Source organism: Carcharhinus amblyrhynchos, chromosome 18, assembly GCF_965287045.1.
Source record: "Carcharhinus amblyrhynchos chromosome 18, sCarAmb.v2.hapA, whole genome shotgun sequence".
Classification (NCBI taxonomy): Eukaryota; Metazoa; Chordata; class Chondrichthyes; order Carcharhiniformes; family Carcharhinidae; genus Carcharhinus; species Carcharhinus amblyrhynchos.
Window position 1 is genome coordinate 15,231,047 of NC_137341.1, and position 25,912 is coordinate 15,256,958.

Sequence of the window (25,912 nt, forward strand, 5' to 3'; positions counted from 1 at the left end):
GTCTGTAGTTGAAAAGCACACTGCAGTTATTGCACTGTGTACTGTGTTAAATGAGACGGTTTGTAATTAGGAAGGTTGAAATACCTTTAATGGGTTCACCCATAATTGTGCCAGGAGATAGAGTTTTCCATAAAACCGTATTATTCTAAGGCATAACTATTCAGCACTAAATCAATGGGCCTTATCATCAACTATTGATGCTTAAAAAAAAGTTAATTCGCTTTTATGAAAGGTGATGGTTATTGTGCAATTAGTTACAGCTCACTCTAAGACAAATATTAGAAATAATATAAATTTAAACAGCGATTGATTTGGAGAGCTGTAGTGAGAATATTGTAATTATTGGTTACGGATCCTAAGTTTGTCACAACACATTGAGAAGAAGCCTGATCACGTCTTTCACAGAACTTCAAAGCACTGAAGATCATAAGAGTGGAATTAGGCCACTCAGCCCATCGAGTCTGCTTCACCATTCAAACATGGCTGATATTTTTCTCCTGCCTTTTTCCCCTAACTCCTGATCCCCTTATTAATCAAGCACCTATCTATCTCTGTCTTAAAGACACTGGCCTCCACAGGCTTCTGCGGCAAAGAGTTCCACAGATTCACCACTCTCTGGCTGAAGAAATTCCTCCTCATCTCTGTTTTAAAGGATCATCCTTTTGGTCTGAGGTTGTGCCCTCTGGTTCTAGTTTTACCGAATAGTGGAAACATCCTCTCCACGTCCATTCTATCCAGATCTCGCCTGTACCGCGTAAGTTTCAATAAGATTCCGCCCCCCCCCCCCCCCCCCCCCACCTCATCCTTCTAAACTCCAAAGAGTACACACCCAGAATCCTCAACCATTCTTCACATGACACTGTCTTCATTCGAGAGATCATTTTTGTGAACGTCCTCTGGACCCTTTCCAAGGCCAGCACATCCTTCCTTAGATGTGTAGTAGGAATCATGAATAATATGAAGTACCCTTTATTGGAAGTGCCATCAGTGAAGTTACATAAGTCAGTTTGCGCACAGCAAGGCCCCACAGACAGTAGCCAATTCCACATTCTACCAGTCCTGAGTAGCCTTGTTACATCTGAATTTATTTGATTAATTAGTGGCTGCCCTACATTTCTGAACCTTAGCTGGTTATCGAATTCCCAAAAGTTCAATATTAGTGTTAATGTATCCACACGGCTTTACAAATGGAATGTTAGAAAGGAATTTTTTTTTAAAAACAGGCATTTTTAAATTGTGAAATTATTAATGGATAATGAATGTACTGTTCTTTTAGTGCACAGGAAACTGAGAACACTTGCAGGACTGGTAGATTTGCCTGCTGTGCCAATGGGGGTATTGGGAGCAATAATTTTTATTTGTCCTGATGAGCTATTCCCCCTTAAAGTTAAAGTTAAGGTTTATTTATTAGTCAGAAGTAGGCCTAAAATTCACACTGCAATGAAGTAACTGAAAATCCCTTAGTTGCCAAATTCCAGTGCCTGTTTGGTACACTGAGAGAGAACTGCACGTCTTTCAGACTATGGGAAGAAACCAGAGCACCTGGAGGAAACCAATGCAGATGCAGGGAGAACATGCAAACTCCATACACGCAGTGACCCAAGCCAGGAAATGAACCTGGGTCCCTAGCACTGAGGCAACAGTGCTTACCACTCTGCCACTCTTCTTTTAGTCTCTGCCTTCTAGTCTTATTTAGAAAATGGAGACTACCTAGAAGCCTAATTCTACTCTCTTTCTTGCTAATCCTCAGGCAAGAGTTGACTTGAGGAACCACATTGTCTTGACATAGTTGTCACCCTACAATGGGATGGCAAGATTAGGAGTTTACGGTGAGAATGTTTAGTCTACCATTGTACACTATCACAGGGCTGCAGGAATCCAGGTTTCTTACTCCTCAAAAGTGCTGGGCTGGCTGAAGTTTGTGCGTAAAAGGAAGTACATGACTCAATCTAAGTATTTCCAGAAATAGTTTGAAACCATGCTGCACAGCATGGTTTAAATCAACAAATCAGGACTGAATTTTATGGAAGGGTGTTTCTGATTAGATCACTTCAAAAAATACATCCAACCAAAAAACAAATTTGGCAGTAACTACTCCCTCCTCCCGCCCAACCACTGTCTATGTGCAGTTTGCACATTCTCCCCATGTCTGCATAGTTTTCCTCTGGGTGCTCCGGTTTCCTTCCACAGTCCAAAGATGTGTGGGTTAGGAAGATTGGCCGTGCTAAATTGCCCCTTAGTGTCGGGGGACTAACTAGAGTAAATGCATGGGGTTATGGGTGGGATTGTTGTTGATGGGCCGAATGGCCTCCTTCTGCACTGTAGGATTCTATGAATCCAAGTAAATCCTTTTCCAATACATCCTGCTGCCAAGGCATAATGATTTCCACTTCCCCCCCCCCCACTTCCAGATTTTGCACATTTCCTTCCCCTCTCTGCTATTCTGCTTTAACCATTGGCCTTTCCTCTGCACCTCTCCCCACCCTTTTCCCTTACTTGTCCTAAGTTGTTTTACCTCGCATCTTTTTAATCATTCCTGCTCTCCATTCTGTCGCAGACCCAAAATAGGATTGGATCGAGGGAATTTGTCCATGTCCAATACTCTATCAAGGAGAAGAAGAATGATGACGAGTACAGTAAGCATCAAAATTGGATTTCATTGTCACTTTGGAGCATCCTGTGGTCATGAAAAGCACAGCTGCTTTCCACAGCAAGCCATTTGTTCTCTTATCCCACCCCCAGATCTCATGCTGCCTTCATCCCCTCCGCCCTGCCCCACCACCATCAACAATTGCCCCTGGTCCTGTATTTGATTTTAAACTGTCACATTTCTGACACTTCCCTGTTCAGATAAAAGGCCATTGACCTGAAATGTTTCTCCGTCAATGGATGGTGCCCGACCTGCTAAGCATTTCCAGCACTTCCTGGTTTGATTTTCTCTTTTGCGGTGCCCCTTAGTGAACTGTTTGCGCTCCGCTGTGTCAGTTCTTTCTGCTATTTGGATATGTTGGTCTACTGGGCCAATGGTTGAAGCCTGTGATTAAGCCACACAACCCAAACCTGATCCTGGCAAGTCGCGAGATCTCAGTAGCTCTAGATTAGAAGAAAAGAACTCTTGCTTGCAGCTGTACTTTTTGTAACCACAGGATGTTCTAAAGTGACAATGAAATCCAATTTTGATGCTTTCTGTACTCATCATCATTCTTCTTCTTGATGGAGTATTGGGCATGGACATATCCTCTCTATCCAGTCCTGTTTTGGGCCAAACTCCCCAGTTGTTGCCAGGTAGAGTGCTCGGCTCTAATCTCCTTTTCTTATCCCGCCTCTGTTTTTAGGTTTGCCTTGCTGTCTTTCTTTGCTAGTTCCATGTGAGAGCTTGTCTTATAATGTTGTCCTTTGGCTTCCTCAAAGTATGGCCTGTCTAATTCTACTTTCGCCTTTGGATTTGGAGGACCATTGGGTCTTGTTTAGTTTCCCCCCATGGTGTTTGGCCAGTGTATCCTAAGGATCCTTCTGTGGCATGTAGTGGTGTACTTCTCGTTGCCACGTGGGAAATGGGGCAGCTAATTTGCTCAAAGCAAGCTCCCACAGACAGAAATGTGTGATAAAGACCAGTGTTTTAGTGATGGTGGTTAATTGACAAATAAATATTAATCAGGACACTGGGAAAACTTTTCGAAGGATCATCCTGATTCGAAACGTTAGCTCTGTTCTCTCTCTGGGTGGCACAGTGATTAGCCTTGCTGCCTCTCAGTGCAGGGACCCGGAGTCAATTTCCAGCTTGTGTCGCTGTCATGCGGACTCTGCACATTCTTCCTGTGTCTGCGTGGGTTTCCTCCGGGTGCTCCGGTTTCCTCCCATAGTCTGAAAGATGTGCTGGTTAGGTGCTAAATTCTCTCTCTGTGTACCCAAACAGGCGCCAGAGTGTAACGACTCGGGGATTTTCACGGTAACTTCATTGGAATGTTAATGTAAGCCTCCTTGAGAGACTAATAAATAAACTTTGAACTTTAAACTCTCCACAGATAGTGCTGGACTGCTGAGATTTTCCACCATTTTCCGTTTTTGTTTCAGATTCCAGCATCTGCAGCAATTTGCTTGGGAAACCTCCCTGCTTTTCTCGTAAACACTGGCATGGGATCTTTTATAGTGTAATGTTTCCTCTGAAAGACAGCACCTCCCACAGTGTAGCACTCACTCAGCACTGCGTTGGGAGTGCCAGCCTAAGAGTCGGTGTTCTAGCCTCTGAAGTGGGAGCCGAATCCACAAGCCTCTGACTCAGAGGTGGGAGCATTGCCAGCTGAGCCACGGCTGACGCTGATGTAAAAGTTTAGCGATTATAACCCAGCAAATGAAGCATCAGAGCCACCTTCCCCATTTCACCTCAGGGTTTTGCTTCCCAAAGCTGGAACCGATCGAGTGAATGAATAAAGGATTAAAACCTTGAACTGAGTAATTCACAGATGGTGTAAGCTGGCTGTTGCTCCTAGCTGCTTCAAATTCTTATTCTAGTCAACATCAGCCTGGGCAGCCCTCCCGAAAACACATGTTCTGCAAATGAAAATTGTTAACTGAGAAATCTACTCCAAGGATTTCTCAAGAATTCCTTCAGTGAAGTGTCGTCTTTCATGTCAAAATAGCCCGCTTGTGTGCTGTTGGTCATAATAGCAGCTCCAGAGTGGACTCAGAAGATACTATTGCCTACTCCGGCACTCATTAATCATGTATTAGTTGTGTTCGATGATATACAGATGGAGTGCAATAATTGGGTTTTGATGTGAGCACGTATAAAGGGATATTTACCATTAACAGGCCCAGGCAGAATGTTTGGTCAAGAGGGTTGTCTGACTTGACTCTCTTCCCTCCTCCCTAGGTTATATTTTCAACTGGTTGGCCCTGGAGAAGGAGCATGCGATGTCCACTGGTATGCATGAAGCCTTCCACGACCAGTTGGGCACTGGGTTTTTTCTTATTAGATAAGTCTCCTTTTAAAGTCTTAATTCTTTTACAGTGCCCCATAAATGACTTGAGTGCCTTGTTAGCCCCCAAAATGTCATTTTGGCTTTATTCACTAAGGTTCCTTTAAAATTCTGCTTGTTACCATGTCCTCTCAGGGGTTTTCAGTTGGTTAGCTGGCTTTTTGTTCAATTGGTTAATTTCTTTGATTTGTTTTACTGGCACACAGAAGAGTATAAAGGGACACTTAGGATAAGTGTGTGTGCTTGAGATTGGGGGTATATATGCTTGTAATGTTTCATTCTAAATAAATACAGGACCGAGTAAAGATTGGCTCCAGTGTTGTCCTTCACCAATTAGCTTTCTGCACTGTAGCAATTTATGCAATCGAGTTGTAATTCTGCCCTGCCCTATGAACACATAATCTATTCTTGTGATGTTGGCAGACAGATTTTAGGATCAAACCGATGGTGTGGACTTGAAGCTACAATATTCCTACTCTGAGGCAAGAACTCTACCCATGGCAACATGCTGACACATGCACACACACAAAACTGATGAATGGCACATATGACATACAAACGACACATGAACAACACACAACATAAGAATCACACACACACAGACACACACACACACGAGTTAGAGGAGCATCGGGGAGCAATGCTTTGGAACATGGTGACATGTGATCATTTGGCAACACACAGGTTTATTTTGTCTTTGTTCTCAGTTGCCATGTTTCTTTGGTGGGTGGGGGAGGCAGGCAGTGGGGGGTGGGGGGGGGAGTTGTTGGGAGAATGGGGGCCAGATGTTTTTATTGCTGGAGGTAGGGAGGTGGCGCAGAGGAGGTCCAGAAACATGATCTCAACCTTCAATCTTTGGACTTCCTAGCAGAAGAGACAGGGTTTGAGTTGGAGGGAAAGGGTCAGTGGAAGGGCATTGCATGGCCTGAAATCGAACACAAGATGGAATTTAATGAACTACAAAAGAAAACAAACTGTTATTTTTAATGTTATGGAAATGGGAGAATTTAAGACTGACGGCTACAAGAAATATCGTCACGTCCTTGAGGTTACACAAAAAGGAGCATTTTACGTTTTCACTCGATTGGGTTTGACTATTAATCCAAAAATAATTTTAAATCTTTGGGAAATCGTAACCATATGGATGAGATTTAGTTTGTAATCCATGTGCCGAGAATGTCTGAGTCAAGCTTCAAGAATCCCATTTGGAGTAGAATGACCTGATGTTATTGCCAGCAGCAAGAATACAATATATTTTTTAATGGCCGTGTCTCATAGATTTCCTTGCTTCTGGTGTTTATCATAATAACAGTACGTTGGTGTGTACAGACCTTTTGAGACCATTCAATACAAAATAAACAGGATAAACTGGGCTGGCCGACAAACTGCATCCGTTGGTGGTTTTACAGTGAAATTATTCATCAGGTTCCCTCTTAGGTCATTAGGTATTGAATGCAGAAGCTTTGTTTATATACTGACCCCACAGGCCTCTTGCACTCCTGAAATCGTCCTGTCACTTCTCCCCCCTTTCCATTTAAAAAGTTAGCACTCGTGCAGTGCACCCTCCATCAGCAGTGGGGGCTGCAGCCAGTTTAGTGCTGTGAACATTTTGAGACAATTCTTTAGTGAGCCAGATTAGGCTGGAGATGCTAAGCACTTAACTTTGCAGCTGTGAGACCAATGGGGCAATAAATTGAATTTTCTGCATTGGGGGTGGTTATGAAAAATGACTATATTGAAATGAGGCATTGCAGATATTAAAGAATGTGAATGTTTCACTGTTAGAATCTCCTTTAAGGTGAAATCATCAGCAGATAATTTGTTCTCTGTACTGGAATGCTAGTCTGTTACAAAATTAGATTGATTAGAAAGGGTAAAGACCCAGATGACCATAGGCTGTTCTCTCCTTTTTGAGGGGCAGAGCTGACTGGTGGTGATTTAACCTGAGGGACACCGCATCTCAGGTGAGGGGCAAGATTGAGAAAGCAGGAGCTTCATGGATAACCTCAGCCAGTACAGGAATTGAATCTGACACTGTTGGCATCACTGTGTGTCGCAAAGCAGCCAACTGAACTAAACCCAACACTGCCCCCCCCCCTCCCCGCACCCCCCAAGCCTAGTGTGAGTATGAAGTGGAAGAAAACAGCAAAGTAAATCGAGGACAATATAGGCCTTTCAGATCCTTTCACATTCTCCCCTTAATATTCCAACTGACCCAGTTACTTTAAGCAGCTTTATTCTCTTACTAAACTCTTTTGTATCATCACTGAATGCAGAAAAATAGGTCTTGCAAAAGAAGCACTTTCTTTTTTGTTTTATCGTCATTTGTATTTTCTCATGTTTTCACTGGGCACATTTTTCCCATGTGTTCCCGCTGGCCGTGTTTTCATCCATAGAGTCATAGAGCTTTATAACACAGAGAGAGATCCATCGTGTCCGTGCCAGCCATCAAGTGCTGAGCTTTTCTAATTCCATTTTCCAGCACTTGGGCCTCGTTGGCTATGGCAGTTCATCTAAATACTTCTTAAATGTTGTGAGGGTTCCCACCTCTGCCACCCGCTGAAGCATGAGTTCAAGTTTTCCACCACCCTCTGGGTGAAAAAAGCTTCTTCAAATCCTGTCCAAACCTCCTGCTCCTTATCTTAAATCTATGCCTCCCTGGCTATTGACCCATCTACCAAGGGGAAAAGTTTCTTCCTAGCTACCCTATACATGTTCCCCCATAATTTTGTACACCTCACCAGAGTGCCCTCGGCCTTCTCTGTTCAAAGGAAAACAACCGCAGCCTATCCAGTCTTTCTTCATAGCTGAGTCACTCCAGCCCAGGCAACATCCTGGTGAATCTCCTCTGCACCCTTTCTAGCCCAATCACTTTCTTCCTATAATGTGGTGACAGAACTACACACAGTACTCTAGTTGTGGCCTAACGAGCATTTTATAAGTTTCATCATTACCTCCCTGCTCTTGTATTCTATGCCTTGGCTAATAACCCATATGCCTTCTTAACCATCTTACCTATCTGTCCTGCTGCCTTCAGGAATCTTTGGACATGCACCCCAAGATTCCTCTGGTCCTCTGTACTTCTTAGCATCCTGCCATTCATTGTGTATGCCCTTGCCATGTTAGTCCTCCCAAATGTATCACCTCACACTTTGGAGAGTTAAATTCAGTTTTCCACTGTTCCGTCCATCTGAACAACCCATCTAAATTGCCCTGTCATCGAAGGCTTTCTTCCCCATTATTAACCATACCACCAATTTTTGCATCAACTATGAACTTGCTGATCGTACCCCCATGTTCGCGTCTCAATCATTAACATCCACTACAAACAACAAGGGACCCAGCATTGATCCTGCAGTACACCACCGATCACAGGCTTCTCTGGGATGTGAATGTCACAAGTAAGACCAACATTTATTTATTTTTAATTCATCTTGCAGGATTTGGGCAGTGCTGGCACGGCCAACATTTATTGCCTAACCCTAGTTGCTCTTCAGAAGGTGGCAGTGAGCCACCTTCTTGAACCACTGTAGTCCCAAGATTTTGACCCAATGACTGAAGGAATGGTGAGTAATTGGAGGGGAACCTCCAGATGGTGGTGGTGTCCCCAGTATCTGCTGTTGTTTTCCTTCTAAATGGTAGTGGTCTTGGGTTTGGAAGGCATTGCTTAAGGAACCATGGTGAGTTCCTGCAGTGCCATGATAGAGGGATTGTGGGGTGCCAATCAAGTGGGCTGCTTTGTTCTGAATAGTGTCGAGCTTCTTGAGTGTTGGAGTGCACTCATCCACGTAAGTGGAATGTATTCCATTATACTCCTGACTTGGTTTTGGGAAGTCAGGAGGTGAGTTACTCGCTGCAGGATTCCTAGCCTTTGACCTGCTCTGGTAGCCATAGTATTTATATGGCTGGTCAAGTCAGTTTCTGGTTAATGATAACTCCCTGCAATGCTGATAGTGAGGGATTCAGTAATAGTAGTGCCACTGAATGTCAAGGGGCGATAGTTAGATCCTTTCTTGTTGGAGATGGTCATAGCCTGGCACTTTTGGCGCAATGCTATTTACCACTTGTCAGCCCAAGCCTAGATATTGTGCAGATCTTGCTGCAATTGAACATGAACTGCTTCAGTATCTGAGGAGTTGTGAATGGTGCTGAACATTGTGCATTCATCGGCAAATATGCCCACTTCTGACCTTATGATGGAAGGACTTGATGAAGCAGCTGAAGATGTTTGGGCCTAGGACACTACCTGAGCAACTTATGCAGTGATGCCCTAGAGTTGAGATGATTGACCTCCAACCACCACAACCATCTTCCTTTGTACCAGAGTATGACTCTAACCAGCAGAGGGTTTCCCCCTGATTCCTACTGTCTCCTGTTTTGTTAGGGCTCTTTGATGCCACACTTGGTCAACTGTGGCCTTGACGTCAAGAGTAGTCATTCTCACTAAATCTCTGGCATTCAGATCTTTTGCCCATGTTTGAACCAAGGCCAGGGGCTGAGTGACCTTGGCAGAACCCAAACTAATTGTCTATGAGCACGTTATTGCTGAGTAAATACTGCTTGCTAACACTATTGATGAACCCTTCCATCACTTTACTGATGATCAAAAGTGAGTGATGGGGCAGTAATTGGCCAGGTTGATTTTGCCCTGTTTCTTGGGTACAGGACGTATCAGGGCAATTTTTCCACATTGTTGGGTGTATGCCAGTGTTGTAACTGCACTGGAATAGCTTGGCTAGGGGTGCAGCAAGAGCTGAAGCACAAATATTCAGGACTATTGCCGGAATGTTGTCAGAGCCCATTGCCTTTGCAGTATCCAGTTCCTTCAGCCATTTCTTGATATCATGTGGAGTGAATTGAATTGTTTAAAGACTGACATTTGTGATGCTGGAGACCTCCGGAGGAGACTAAGGTAGATCATCCACTTAGCACTTTTGCTGCAAATGTTTCAGCCTTACCCTTTGCACTGAGCTCCTCGATCATTGAGGATGGGGTTATTTATGGAGCCTCCTCCATAAATGAGTTGTTTAATTGTCCACCACCATTCACGACTGGATGTGGCAGGATGGCAGAACTTGGATCTGATCCCTTGATAATGGAATTGCTTAGCTCTGTCTATTACTTGCTGCTTTTGCTGTTTGACACACAAATAATCCTGTGTTGCAGCTGACACCTCATTTTTAGGTATGTCCGGTGCCCTCCCAGCATGTCCTCCTACATTCTTCATTGAGCCATTGTCCCTAAGTTCTCTTGACAAGATGGTATAGTTCAAAGTCAGAATGATGGAGAAGAGCTTGCAGGTGTTAGCATTCCCAGGTAACTGCTGTCCTTGTTGTTCTAGATAATGGAGTTAGAGGTTTGGAAGGTGCTGTTGAAGGAGCCTTATCAAAATTGTTACAGCAAAGGGTGATCGTCCTGAAGTATTTAGGTTTCTTTCCACTGATGCTGCCTGACCTGCTAAATATTTTATAAGGATTTTATGTTGATTATCTCCGACTTAATTTTTGTAACTGCCACATCCATATGGTTGTTCTGGTTCATTTTCTGGCCAGTGATGGCTCCCAGGATATTGATGGTGGTGGTTCAATGATGGTAATACAGTTGACTGTCAAGGATAGGTGGTTAGATCCTGTCTTGCTGGAGATGATCATTCTCTGCCACTAGTGTGCCACAAATGTAACTAGCTACTTATCAGCCCAAGCCTGAATTTTGCTGCGTGTATTCATTCACAGACTGCCTCGATATCTGAGGAGTTGCATTTGGTACTGAGCATTGCGTAATCATCAGTGAACATTCTCAATTCTGACCTTATCATGGATGAGGTGTGGATGATGGGAAAGCAGCTGAAGATGGTTAGACCTAGGACACTACCCTGAAGTACTCCTGCAGCAATGTCCCACGTTATTCCTGTATACTTTCATTGAATGTGTTGTCTCCATGTGTTTCCGTCGATTTCTCTTTCATGTGGCCCCATTGATACTTTTGTTCCAAAGTGAATGCTGGTCACAGGGTGATCAATCATCATCCCAGATTTAACTTTGTGCCCTGTATCCCAGATTTGAGCTTCCCGATATGTCAGTGGTCCTGGATTCCTCCTGTGTCTGCATCTTCCACTTGTAGAACGCTGTGCTGTTCTACAAGTGCAGACTTTAGCCACACAGCCATTAGGCATTCTGTGCTGAATTGTCCAGCTTTTGCAGGTGGATTGCGTTGGAGGTGTGGGGGTGGTGTCTAGTGGCTGAGCAAGGAAGATAGAATCTCATCCAGTGGAGAGGGAGGTTTCAAAGGTCAGGTGGTGGGAGCAGTCCCAACCCCAGGCTCAAAACCTGGACTTCACTCCCCACCTGCCTGCTAATGTCCCATCAGCAGCCTCCCCTCTCCCACAGTCTCATCTGCAACACCCCAGCACTTGCTGTCCTGCTAGCATACCCCAAGCCCCCCTTCCTCTTGTCCTATCAGTATTCCTGCTCCTATGGTCAATGGGTCCCTTTACTTTTTCCCCAAGAGTTCATAGAATGATAGAATCCCAACTTTGCAGAAGGAGGCCATTCGACCCATCAAGTCTGCACTAACTCCAATCTGACCCTAGATAGGCGAAGCAAGTGGGCGAGGACCTGGCAGATGGAATACAATGTTGGCAAGTGTGAGGTTATCCACTTTGGCAGGAATAATGGTAGGAGGGACTACTATTTAAAGGGCGAAAAGCTGCAGCATGCTACAGTGCAGAGGGACCTGGGGGTCCTTGTGCATGAGTCGCAAAAACCCAGCCTACAGGTGCAGCAGGTGATCAGGAAGGCAAATGGGATGCTGGCCTTCATAGCGAGGGGGATTGAATATATAAGTAGGGAGGTCTTGCTGCAACTGATCAGGGCACTGGTGAGGCCGCAGCTGGAGTACTGTGTGCAGTTTTGGTCGCCGCACCTGCGCAAGGATATTTTGGCCTTGGAGGGAGTGCAGAGGAGGTTCACTAGGCTGATACCGGAGTTGAGGGGGTTGAACTATGAAGAGAGGCTGAATAGACTGGGCTTGTACTCGTTGGAGATTAGAAGGATGAGGGAGGATCTTTTTGAGACGTATAAGATGATGAAGGGGATGGATAGGGTAGAGGTTGAGAGGTTCTTCCCGCTCAGAAAGGACAGCAGGACTAGAGGGCACAGCCTCAAGATAGGAGGGGGGGGGCAGTTTAGAACGGAGTTAAGGAGGAACTTCTTCACTCAAAGGGTGGTGAATCTCTGGAATTCTCTGCCCGTTGAAGTGGTGGAGGCTACCTCGCTAAATGTATTTAAGATGCGGGTAGATAGGTTTTTGGTAGGCAAGGGAATTAAGGGTTATGGGGAGAAAGCGGGAAAATGAAACTGAGCCACTTCAGATCAGCCATGATCTTATTGAATGGCGGGGCAGGCTCGAGGGGCTAGATGGCCTACTCCTGCTCCTATTTCTTATGTTCTTATGACCCAGGCCCAATCTCATAACCCCACACTAGGGGTAATGACACTAGGGTCAATTTAACATGGCCAATCAACCTAACCTGCACATCTTCGGACTGGGGGAGGAAGCCCACGCAGACACAGGGAGAATGTGCAAACTCCACACACAGTGACCCAAGGCTGGAATTGAACCTGGGTCCCTGGAAGCAATGCTAACCACTATGCCACCATGCTGTCCCAGTTGTTCACCCTGGCTCAATTTTTCTGTGAGAACTGACTTCAGTGTGACTAAATTGAATTAGTAATATCCATTGGGAATGTGTGTGTGTGTGTGTATGCATTTCTGTGTTAATTCAGCTTGCACAGTCTCTGGTACAGATTCCTCTCTGTGCCAATCCCTTTGACTGCATTCATATTTTCAGTTAGCAATAATAGTAATCATTAAACTGCAGATTGTTACAAAAATCCATCTGGTTGACCACTGTCCTTCATGGGAGGAAATCTGCTGTCCTTACCCAATTGGGCCTACATGTGAGTCCAGGGAAGAAAATGCTTTAAACTTCCCTTCCAATTGGCCAGCAAAAGTTTCTCCCCTTTTGCACTCAGATGTCATGCCTCATGAATCATTAACCAGCTCCCAAGCCCCTTACTGAGACTAGCTATCAGAGGATGGCAAACTAGCCCAGGAGGCCATCTGTCTATTATTACCTCTCCTTGCTTGCAGGGAGGTGCCTGGGCTACAATCAGAAACTGAGCTCACGGGTTGAGATCACAGATACAAACTCCTGATTAGCTCCACAAAACATCTCATTGGCTGTCCCGACTGTTACATCGCTGCATTATCCAATCAACATTCTTGCTTCCTTATGAATATTTGCTGTTTCAGTAAGGTACAGTTCCCCCCAAAGGGGGAAAATAGTTACAGTCCTTTAGAGTGAAAAATTAATTGTACCCCTGCTATTATACAAATGCAGAAAGATTCCTTTCCATCATCATTTGTAATTAAGTTCATCATGAAATCTCCATGATTGTAATTTGCAATGTGTGGGGATAGAATCCATCCTTTGTTTTGTCCCGAGAAGAGATTTCTGACTCTGTTGTTAAAAGCACCGTAACTGAAACCAGCCTTGAGTTTTTCACTTTTCTACTATGTGACTGCAAAGCATCTAGTGTGCAAAGTTGCAGTGAAAACAGGGTATTCTGTAAAAGCCAGGGACAGTGTAGAAATCACTGACGGGAAGCAGGAGAGGATTTGCGCCGGGGATGGTGAGAGTTGAACTTGCTGGGAGCTCTAATTGTCAGTGTGAAGTTAGCAGTGACCACTATCAACTTGACCAGAAGAGATTGATGCCTTGGAAGTGTTTAAGCACAGAAAAAGTTTGGCACAGGCTAATGTTTGCCAGGTGGCAAGGTAGGGCATCATCTTTCACGGGGAAATGGTAGCGGTAATGTCACTAGACTAATAACTTAGGGGTCCAGGCTAATCATAGAATCCATAGTATCTCTACATTGCAGAAGGAGGCCATTTGGCCCATTGAGTCTACACCAACCACAATCCTACCCAGGCCCTATTCCTGTGGCCCCACTTATTTATTGTGCTAAGCTCCCTGACACTAGGGTCAATTTAGCCAATCCAAGTAACTGCACATCTTTGGACTCTGGAAGGAAACTGGTGCAACCAGAGGAAATCCAAACAGACATGGGGAGAATGTGCAAACTCCACACAGACAGTCACCCAATGCCAGAATTGAACCCAGGTCCCTGGCACTGTGAGGCAGCAATGCTAACCATTGTGCCACCATTCCACCCTGGAGCACGGGTTCAAGTCCCACTGCAGCAAGTTGGTGTAATTTAAATTTGGTTGATAAAATCTGGAAATGAGAACTGGTCTTAGTAACAGGTAACCATGGAGCTATCATTGATTGTTGTAAAATCCCATCTGATTCACTTGATGCCTTTTAGGGAAGGAAATCTGCCATGCCTACCCAGTCTGGCCTACATGTGACTCCAGATCCACAGTAATGTGGTTGATTGTTAATGGCCCTTGAAATGACCAAGCAAGCAAAGGACAATTCGGGATGGACAACAAATGCTGACCTTGGCAGCGTTGCCCACATCCCATGAAAGAATAGATCCTTTTAAAATAAGGTTCCACATGGTCAAAAGCATTACTCCCACAAAGTAATAAAGGATAAATTTGGACGGTTACCCACTCCATGATTAGCAACTGGTTCGAGTGGTCAGCAGGCCCTTAAGATTGGAGAAGGGACTGGACGGGACTTGAAGAGAAAAAAAATAATTTTAAAGGGGGGGGAGAATACAAAAATGTATGAACATTTTAACATATAAATTGATTTTATTTGCTTTGTAGTATAGATCGAATTGTTGCACTTTGTGCCTTAGACCCACTTCATTAGCGCTTTCATCTGCATTCAACATGTCTACTGTTTCATGAGAGCAATGTGAATTAAATCAGAAATAACTGATGTATCATAGAATCCCTACAGTGCAGTAAGAGGCAATTGGACCCATCGAATGTGTACCTACAACCATCCCATCCAGGCCCAATCCCGATAACTCCACATATTTACCCTGCTAGCCCCCCTGACGCTAAGGGGCAATTTGGCGTGGCCAATCCACCTAACCCACACATCTTTGGACTGTGGGAGGAAACTGGAGTAATTGGAGGAAACCCACGCAGACACAGGGAGAATGTGCAAACTCTATACAAACAGTCACCTGAGGCTGGAATCGAACCTGGGTCCCTGGTGCTGGAGGCAGCAGTACCTACCACTGTGCCGCCATATTGTCAACGATAAGCTACTGATGGTCAGCTTAAGAAACTATATTCAGTCTCAAATTCTGTGTGAAGTGCCAAAATTTCAGAATGTGGCAGTCCTTAAATCCCTCAACACTATTGTGACTCGAAGTCACTGGTTTCTGTGTGTTATATATTTAGGGGTATAACTAAACAGTGCCTATAAAGGATCCCTTGGCTATAATATGGTGGTCATTATGTGTATTCCCCCTGGTGTCCTGGCTGGCATTCATCTCTTAGAAGATGTACTGCCATTTGTGGGAGCTTCTTTTACACAAATTGGTTGCTGTTTTTCACAATGGCAGCTACACTATAGAATTATTTCATTAGTTGCAAAGAGTTTTGGGACTTGCTAGTCTCATGAAAGACATACATAAATCTATCATTCATTGACACAATGAGGAAATATTATGTGACCAGCTAGACATAATATAACTTTATATAGGTTAGATTGTTTCATCTCTTGCTCAGCCATAAATGGGCAAAGCTGGGCTAAATCCTGACTAATCCATAGTGGGAACACTTAGGCAGGGACATTCACTCACCCTGGAGAGGGTGCAGTGGCTTGAACTATTGAGATGTGGCCTGGATTTTCACCCTCAAGGCCGGTACCATGTCACTCTCTGTTCAGAGAGCGGCACGGTGACACAGTGGTAAGCACTGCCGCCTCACAGCACCAGGGACCCAGATTCAATTCCTGACTTGGGTCACTGTCTGTGAGGAGTTTCCACGTTCTCTCCGTGTCTGCATGAGTTTCCTCCCACAGTCTGAAAGACATGCTGATTAGGTGCATTGACCCGAACAGGCACCAGAGTGTGGCAACTAGGGGAATTTCACAGTAATGTCTTTGCAGTGTTGGTGTAAGCCTTACTTGTGACTAATAAGTAAACTTTATGTCAGACAAGATGTTGGCAACTGCAGTGCAAATTTTGGTTGTGTGCAGGAGGGGATGTGTTACGTCACAATTCGGAGAAATGGTGAAAGGAGTAATGTTATTCAGAAAGTTTTATTACTGTGACCAATTTCCTTTCTTTCACAATGACATTCATGACTGTCATGTACAGAAATTCCGCCTGAAATTCCCTTTATTTGCAGTTGATTCAGTTAACAAAATTGCCCTTTGAAATTGGATCTTTTTAAAGCAGTCTGTTCCACATTCTCTTAACAGCTCATTAATAACAGAGAAAAACAGGGATCCCAAATCCCTGAAGCCTTATTAGAATTCTTTGTCCTTTCCTCCTTAATTTGGACTTGTTGCTCTAGTCTAATGCGTCACCCATTCTCTGGAAGGAACGGACTCAAATTTGTCATTATGCTGTAACTCTTTTGATAGGGGGGGTGTGAGGCAGGGGCCAGAGTTTTCTTTTCTCTTTCCACTATTATCTCTTCCTTTTTCTCACTGTACGCTGATATCCCCAGCCTCGAGGAAGCTACTGCACAGCATTGCAAACTTCTCAAACTTCTGTTCTTTGCATGCTGGTACTGCAGTTGTGGAATGCGGACCCTGTACCAACACGGCTGCTCTGTTAAATGGAACTAACCCTTCTGAGGGTTAGAACATAGAAACTAGAAGCAGGAGTAGGCCATTTGGCCCTTCGAGCCATTCATTTTGACGATGGCTGATCGTCAAATTCAATATCCTGATCCCCCCACCTCCATATCTCTTTAGCCCCATGAGCTATGTCTAATTTCTTCTTGAAATCACAAAATGTTTTGACGTCAGCTCCTTTCTGTGGTAGTGAATTCCACACATTCACCACTTTGGATGTAGAAATTTCTCCTTGCCTCAGCTGTAAAAGATTTACCTCTTATCCTCAAACTATGACCCCTCTTTCTGGACTCCCCCACCATTGGGAACATTCTTTCTGAATCTACCCTGTCTAACCCTGTTACAGTTTTATAGGTTTCTATGAAATCCCTTCTCACTCTTCTAAACTCCAACAAATATAATCCTAACTGACTTAAGCTCTTCTCATAATACAGAGCTGCCATCCCAGGAATCAAACCGGTAAAACTTCACTGTACTCCATCTATAGCAAGGACATCATTCCTTAGATAAGGTTGTTAGAATTCTGCCTTGAAATGGGGACACAGAACGGGTGCTGCTGCACTGGCCACCTGTTGCATGTCCTCATCCTTGGGTGATTGCAAAGACTTCAGTGGAGCAGAGCTATTGGGCAGGTGACCAATATGGTGCTGCCCATTGCTTGGTGCTGCCCCAAAGCTGATTGCTGCAAAGAAACACTGGCAGGAAACGCAATGTTGGATTTCAGTAATAAAAATTAGAAGTTGCTAGAAATGCGTGGTAAGTTGATCATCAGATGAGATATAAAAAGCCGTTAAGTCTACTGTGTCACCATTCAGTCACTGAACCTCTGCTTTAACTCTATCTTCTTGCCCTATTTCCCTTTCCTGTGTTATGGCTGAAGTCCATCTGGTGAAAGAACTCAACAGAGAAACCTAAACTTTTTGTCAGCTCCAGCTCTGTAAGTAGTGCTCGCACCCCTGAGTCAGAAACACGTGGGTTCCAGTCCCACATCCAGAGACTTGAAGAGAAAAATCTAGTTTGGCACAGTATTGAGGGAATGCTGCATTGTCTGTGGTGCTGCTTTTCAGATGAAATGAAAATACGTGCCTGCTCAGGTATTATTTCACAAAAGAGCATTGGAAATGTCCTCATTGTCCTGCCAATACTTAACCCTCAACCAACATCACTGATAAAAAAATTCAGGGCATTGTCACAGTTCTATGTGTGGGAGCTTGCTCTGTGAAAATTGGCTGCCACATTACAACAGCAACTTCACTACAAGAATACTTCATTGAGTGTAAAATACTTTCAGAGAACTTGTGAATGTAAAAAAAAGTGCTTTGTAAATGCAGGTTCTTGCTTTCAAACATGTCTTTCATGTTTACATAGTGATTGGCTTGTTACTTATTACTCCGGGTGGCCAGTGCTAGTTTTTCCTGCATCTGTAACTGCAAATACTTCTTGGATTTAATTAGTTTAAGTTTATTTATTCGTGTCTCAAGTAGGCTTACATTAAGACCACAATGATGTTACTGTGAAAATCCCCCAGTTACCACACTTTGTTGCATATTCGGGCACACTGAGGGAGAATTACTATTGAAATGGTGAGCGAACAGGCAAGGTTCCCATGCTGATTATTTCCATGCAATCAATGCAGAGGAGATAGAAATTATCAAGTACACCATCTTAACATTAGAAGCAGCTTTGCTCAATTGCAAAGGAAACCTGCAGCTACACTTTGCAATAAGTGTGCCAAGATTGAAATGCTTCTAGGCAGCCTGTACATAGCAACAAATCTATACGAAAGATTGTGCAAGATTTCACTGTCGTGGTTTGCGTTTGATCTTTGTGCTCATCCAGCTCTGGCTTCCAGCACATCTGCAACTTTCATCGCTTCAGAATTGGTGGCTGTGTCTTCAGCTGCCTAAGCCTTAAATCTGTGGAATTCCATCCCTCCTCCTTTTAAAAATCATTGGATCATAGAATCCCTACAGTGCAGAAGGAGGCCTTTTGGCCCATTGAGCATGCACTGACAACAATCCCACCGAGGCCCTATCCCCATAATTCCACTAAAAAGCAATTTAGCGTGGCCAGTCAACCTAACCTGCACATCTTTGGAGTGTGGGAGGAAACTGGAGCACCCAAAGGAAAACCACGCAGGCACGGAGAGGACATGCAAACTCCATACTTGAGGCCAGAATTGAACCTGGGTTCCTGGCGCTGTGAGGCTGCAGTGCTAACCACAGTGCCATTGTGCCAGTGTTGTAGCATGTTGCGTTCATTCAACAACTTGCATTCATATACTGTCCCAAGGTGCTTTGGAGGAGTGCAATCAAACCAAAATTTGACACCAAGTCACATGAAGAGTTGTGGCGGCAGGTGATCAAAGGCTTGTTCAATAAGGAACATGTTAAAAGGACATCTTAGGGCTGCACAGTGGTGCTCCCAATGTCTGCATGGGCTTCCTCCGGGGGCTCTGCTTGCTTCCCATACTCCTAAGATATGTGGGTTAGGTGGATTGGCCATACTAAATTAAATTGCCCCTTAGAATCAGGGGGACTAGCAGGGTAAATGTGTGGGATTACGGGGATTGGGCCTGGGTGGGATTGTGGTCGGTGCAGACTCGATGGGCCGAATAGCCTCTTTCTGCGCTGTAGGAATTCTATGAACATGGAAATAACAACTTGGAGAGAATCTGAGCAATGAAATCATAAACTCTTCCAGGTCTAGCCGTTAGGTTATTTACAGTAACACGAGTGAGGTGATGTCTGTCTTTACGGGCAGTTGTATTATCTGCTGACAGTGTGATCCAAGCACCTCGTGTGATTCATCCCAATCGCATATATAGCGGTTCATGTTGATACTTGTTACAAAATTACACAGCCTCGTCATTCTGCAGTCAGCTCCCTCATTCATTTTGAAACTGTTAAGAGAAACTGAAATGAAGCTGGATTCCTGACAAAGGAAGCCCTCGACAATTTATGAGACCATGACATTTCAAATCAGTACTTTTGTTTTGAAAGCAAATCAATCCATGTACCTTGGCGCAAGTTCCTCTGCTCACTCCAATCACTTAGGCAGTAGTCGGTAACGACTGTTTAGTGTGAATATGTGGTTCTAGCTACGCCCACAGGGTTGCCCTGGAGTCTCCAGGGAGTGAAGATTTATCTTCTTGATACAACTGCGAACAAAACCCCAGGAGGAAAATCAGCGGCCTTTGAGCAATTAGGTTTCTTTTAATGATTTAAATGCTTACATTCATTGTTTATTAAAAATATTGATTGGATGGAAACCGTGCATTTGGCAGGAGGGTCATGTGTTAAAACCTCCAGGAATAATTTCAACCAGAGTTGGGCGACTCTATTTTTGATCAGCAAATGCTGCTTCTCTGCCAGGCCTGCCTGGTCTACATTGGATTGCTGGCAGATTCCTTCCAGCAGAGGCGGACAGACAGAGCAAGACCCCCAAGTTCATCAATAAAATGGGTCTGTCTCCCGGAGTCAATTTATTCTAAGAGAGGATTCCTCTTAAATGCTCCAAAGTGAGAAATGGTTGGAATAAATCCATTCCTCGTGACTGTGAAACAACTTATGATGCCGCATTGCCTTTTTTTCCCGTGAAGGAGCCCTCTACAACAGGTGTTTGTGCAAGTTCTACTCATTTTGTTAATCCTGTTCTAAGAATACGACTGTCAACCCAGAATTTTTTTCCTTTTTATTATCCATGGACCGCAGTGTGCGGAGAGGTCAAACCTGAGTTTCGCATTTACTTTACCCCACTCAGAATCTGGAAGCAGTGCCAGCGGAGGGTCATGACCGCGTCACTGTTTTGAGTGTGTCCTGAATGGCAAAACAGCATTAAATCACAGTGTCGAGGCTGTGTTGGCCCAAGTGTGGGCTTGAACCCCCATCCGCGCACATCAATCCTCAGACCTGCATCAGTCCAGAGATGCCCACTGTCATTAGATATCTTTGTATTAATGGATGTTTCATCACATAGAGACTTGGGTTCAACTTGCAGTCCAAAGTAAAAATCTCCTGTTTCCTTAGTATAAAAGGCCCTGTATGAAATGAGTGTGGGCTGACTCAATCCAATTCATATGGGACCACTAATGATCCTATTCACAGACCAATGACACTCTTGTCGAGAGAAGACAAGCCCAGTGTAAGAAATGGAGATACAACAGACAGATGATGCTGTGTTCAGGCACATTGTTGGGGCAAAGTAGAATAAGCATCACCAAATGCAGCTGGTTGTGCTGGAGAGCAATTAATAGTGCATGCAGGAGAAAAAAAAATCAATTCCCCAGACTAATGTCCCTCACCTTAATGAACATTAAAACTTTTAAGAAGAGAACAAAAATTTCAGCTCAGGCAGCTTGAAGCTAATCCTCTCTTTTAGCCCACACAGGGTGTTCTCCCCAAGATAATACAGAAATGCATCTCGGTAAGTGCTTGATCCAGTGAAGGATCTCCAAATATTTCACAATTTTTGAAATACAGCCCACAGCAAGGTAGTTTGACATTTAAAAATGGAAATATTCAATAATTCAATGATTTGACAGCAAATTGGGAATCCTGTCTCTAAAGAAAAACTGCATAAGCAATTTTAATTATAGCAAAAACTGAATAAGCAATTTTAAACTCTGAAGTTTATTTATTAGTGTCTCAAGTAGGCTGACATTAACACTGCAATGAAGTTACTGTGAAAATCCCCTAGTCGCCACACTCTGGCTTCTCTTGGTACACTGAAGGAGAATTTAGCATGGCCAGTGCACCTAACCAACGTGTGTTTCAGATTGTGGGAGGAAACTGGAGCACCCGGAGGAAACCTACGTAGACGCAAAGAAAACGTGCAAACTCTACACAGACAGTAAGCCAAGCCGGGAATTGAACCTGGGTCCCTAGTGCTGTGAGGCAGCAATGCTAACCATTGTGCCACCGTGCCGCTGAATAAGCAATTTTAATTGGGAAATGTGAAGTAAAGAGGAATCGGTTATACCATGAGGCTACCAACTCTGGTTGGGTATGATTCCTTTGGCTCTGCCATCTTGCCTCTCACCCTGAAGCGCTCAATGTCAGTCAAAGAACCGTCTCTTAAATTCTTAATACTGCTTGAACTGAGAAGTGAAAAGGTTCAAAAGAAACTTAGAAACAAAAAAGTGTACGTTTTGAAGGCTTTTCTTCTGGTTTGCCGGCAGCTGAGTCCAGGAGATTACTCTCTCGTTCCTGGAGATTCCAGGACAATCCTACACAGTTGGCAATCCAAACTGTTACCGATCATCTGCTGCTCTTGATATGATCACCTGGGGGCAAGTGGAGGGAGTGGGCGGTGGGGGAATTAAAATCCCTTCTGGTTTAATGACCCCTGTTTCCAACTGGGTCTGCCCTCCCCATGTTACTTTCCCTAAGGACTCGTGCTCTCAAAACACTCTCACTTTGATGAATTGGGGTGTACATCAACACCTCACAGTGTGTAAGTTCATGAATGAATGTTCCTAACTTTAGAATGAAGGAAAGACCCATGTGTTGAGAACGTATCAAATAGCAGCGTATGTTTAGTTGCAGTTCAGTGGCTGGGTGACTTGACTTTGAAAAATTGGAATGTGTGACTGAAGAAATCTGCTTTAATATAATGATTTGGAATGGAATTTAATAAGTTATTTTGTTTTACCTTGCCATATGCAGTTGCACAAGGACAGAGAGGGTAAGTCATACTCCAAAGTCAGTTAAAGGAAGGAAGTAGTCTTGGCTGATACACAGTGTAGCAAAGCAGACTGTGTTTTCTGCACAAGACCCTGTCTGTTTTCATGAACTCTATGGCACAGTGCAATTAACAGTTGTTTTTACACACTATAACCCAACTCTTTCCTCTGATTTATTTTTGTAGCCCAGAGTACATCGTTGATGGAATTTTTCCAAGGAAAATATCCCGCACTGTCCTTGGAGACACATTCCATGCGCTGCATTTCAATCTGCCAGCTACATGTTGTGCTGTTTTCCTGGATTTGCTTGGTGACATTTTATCGCCTGTCATTAGATAAAAATGCACCAGCAAAAAAGCAAAACAGTCCATCCGTTACTGTTAAAGGCTTTGTTGCAATTAGGCGGTGCTCCCATTCTCACCTCATTACCTATTGTACTACATAAGGCCCAACCATCCGGACGGAGCCTGGATTCCTTTGTAGCTGCTGGCTTTTCTACACCACAGTTAGCAGGTGCATTGCTCTGTAATGCCCCAATCTTCTAATTCTCATCCATGTTTGTAAGTCCCTCTGTGGCCTCACTGACACCTCTGTATCCTCCTCCAGCCCTCTGAGGTCTCTGCGCTCCTCCAGCTCTGGCCTCTCTGGCTCTCATCACTCTACCATTGGCAGCTGTGTTGGGAGGTCGGTTTAGCTCAGTTGGCTGGATGGCTGGTTTGTGATGCAGAATGACGCCAACAGCACGGGTTCAATTCTCGTACTGCTGAGGTTATTCATGAAGATCCTGCCTTCTCAACCATGTCCCCTGCCTGAGGTGTGTTGATCCTCAAGTTAAATCACCACTAGTCATCTCTCCTCCTCAAAGAAGAGAGAGACTGAGCAGCCTGTGATCAGCTTGGACTACGGCGACTCTACCTTCAAAGCTGTGGAATTACCTCTGTGAGTCTCTCAACCTCTCCCTCATCCTTCAAACCCAGCCTTTGACCAAGCCTTTGGCCAGCTGTCCTGGTGGTTCCTTTAGTGGCCTGATGTCAAATTTGCCTGATTATGCTTTTGTGAACCACCTTACAATATTTTCCTCTGTTAAAGATGCTAGACAAATACAAGTTGTTATTGTACTGCAGTAGGACTGCAAACTGTGCATATGTGTACTTTGAAAGGGGAACGAGCATTCTTCCGTTTCAGTTACAAAACAACTGAGGTTTCATCGAATCATGTAATCATAAAATCCCTACAGTGCAGAAGGAGGATATTCAGCCCTTTGGGTTTGTATCGACAACATTCCTACCCAGACCTCATCACGGTAACCCCACGTAGAGTCATAGAGGTTTACAGCATGGAAACAGGCCCTTCGGCCCAACTTGTCCATGCTGCCTTTTTTTTCAAAATCCCTAAACTAGCCCCAAGACATCACTGTTTATTTCCCCAAGTTCCCTAACATCAATGCTTTTCTCAACAGTAAATACTGATGAGAAATATTCATTTAGGATCTCGCCCATCTCTTGTGGATCTGTATATAGGTTACCTTGTTGATCCTTAAAAGGCCCTACTCTCTCCCTTGTTATTCTTTTGCCCTTTATGTATTTGTAGAAGTTCTTTGGATTCTCCTTTGTCTTATCTGCCAAAACAACCTTATGTCCCATTTTGCCCTCCTGATTTCTCTCTTAACTGTACTCCTACACCCCCTATACTCTTCAAGGGATTCACTTGATCCCAGCTGCCTATGCATGGTCATGTGCCTCTTTCTCTTTCCTCTTCTTGACCAGGGCCTCAGTATCCCGAGTCTTCCAGAATACCCTACTTCCGCCAGCCTGCCCTTCACTCTAAGAGGAATGTGCTTACTGTGAACCCTGCTTAACACACTTTTGAAAGCCTGCCACTTACCAGACATCCCTTTATCTTCCCACAAACTTCCCCCAATTAACTTTTGGAAATTCTTGCCTGATACCATCAAAATTGGCCTTGCCCCAATTTAAGAATTTTAACTTTTGGGCCAGACCTATCATTCTCCATAGCTATCTTAAAACTATTAGAATTACAGTCACTGGTCCCAAAGTGATCCTTCACTAACACTTTTGTCGCCTGTCCTTCCTTATTTCCTGAGAGGAGGTCAGGCTTTGCTCCCTCTCTAATCGGGCCATGCACATGCTGAATGAGGAATCCCTCCTGAATACATTCGACAAATTTCTCTCCATCCAACCCTCTAATACTATGGCTGTCCCAGTCAATATTGGGAAAGTTAAAATCTCTGTCTATTACCACTCTATTTTTCTTGGAGCTATCTGTAATCTCCTGACATTTTTGTGTCCTTGGCACATTAGGCAGCGACAAACTCTTTCCTATCTGCCTCCAAAGCCCACGCCTCTCTCCACCCCTCTCCTTAAGCTGGCCAAACCCTCAGGACCCAGTACCATGGAGTTCCCTCGCTCGGGGAATCCACTGGGCCTTCTTCTGAGGCTTGGTTGCAGTCCTGACAGTCCCCACTACCGAGATATAGTGCCTGCCGGGACTGGTGGACAGGAGCAGCCAGAGGGACCTGGATGCCCCACTATCAGGCAAGTTAGCTTGCCCGCTGTGTATTGTGGCTGTGAGGCAGGTTTGCATGGAGCAAGTTTTTGAGCCATTCCCTCCCAACCTCTCCTCCCCACTCCTCCCTGAAAGTGCAGTTAAAGTATTTTCGCAGGCCATTCAGCCCATCTTATTTTGACTCTGAAACATTTACTCCTGTTTGCCTGCCAGTTCCCCCAGACGGTTTAAAAATTTTTTTTTCCACATCCCTCATGAAAACCATTTTTGGGTTTCAGCACCATCATCGTGGTTCCAAGAAAGGCATTCCCTGCTCGAACATCCCACCACCACTGTCTCCTAACCTCTTCTTTCATGTAATTGGTGAAATCTTAGATATTGACCCATTGACCAATGGAAATAGTTTTTTCTTCCTCAAAAGAAAGAACTTGCATTTCTCTAGTGAGTTCCACAGAAATTTTGGGGATTTGAGGAGGTCTCAAAGCACTTTTATAGTCAAAAAATCTATTACTTTAGAAATATAGTCACTCCTGTACTGAAGCAAAGCTCTTCATAATTTTGGGTGGCCTCTTGAATTCCTTCTTAACCTTCTGTAATGAAAAGAATCCCAGTTTCCCCAGAGTCTCTTCATAACCACAGCCTTTCTATTTATTGATGAAATTGTTTACTCTGTCAGGTTAAACGTGGCAGTAACGGGAAATTCATATTAAGTCACCTGGATGGATACAGCTGAGTTTCTGAATTCATTGTCTAGCAATAATACTGCCAGACCATCGCCTCCCCTAATTACATGTATTTAATCTTATCCACAGTGTCATGGTTACTGAGCAAGCCTGATTTCAATCTTGCGGCCCACTGAGTTGGAGGGCCACTCATGTGGCTCATTCATTGGCCTAGGTTGCTTGTCACTGGTCTGTGCCTGGCCACGGA

At 44.2% G+C, this 25,912-nt stretch overlaps 2 protein-coding genes across 4 annotated transcripts in view; one reads left to right on the forward strand and one right to left on the reverse strand.

Moving 5' to 3' along the window:
- Nucleotides 1–25,912, forward strand: part of LOC145354869 (protein cholesin-like) — a 326,372-nt gene that overhangs the window by 260,291 nt on the left and 40,169 nt on the right. The gene's annotated exons all lie outside the window — the stretch shown is intronic.
- Nucleotides 1–25,912, reverse strand: part of gpr146 (G protein-coupled receptor 146) — an 88,499-nt gene that overhangs the window by 48,177 nt on the left and 14,410 nt on the right. Inside the window, exon 2 of one of the 2 annotated variants that reach the window (XM_080206419.1) lies at nucleotides 19,793–19,933. The exons of the other annotated variant lie outside the window; for it this stretch is intronic. The gene's annotated coding sequence lies outside the window, so the exon portion shown is untranslated. The remainder of the gene's footprint in view (nucleotides 1–19,792; nucleotides 19,934–25,912) is intronic. 2 annotated transcript variants of the gene reach the window in all.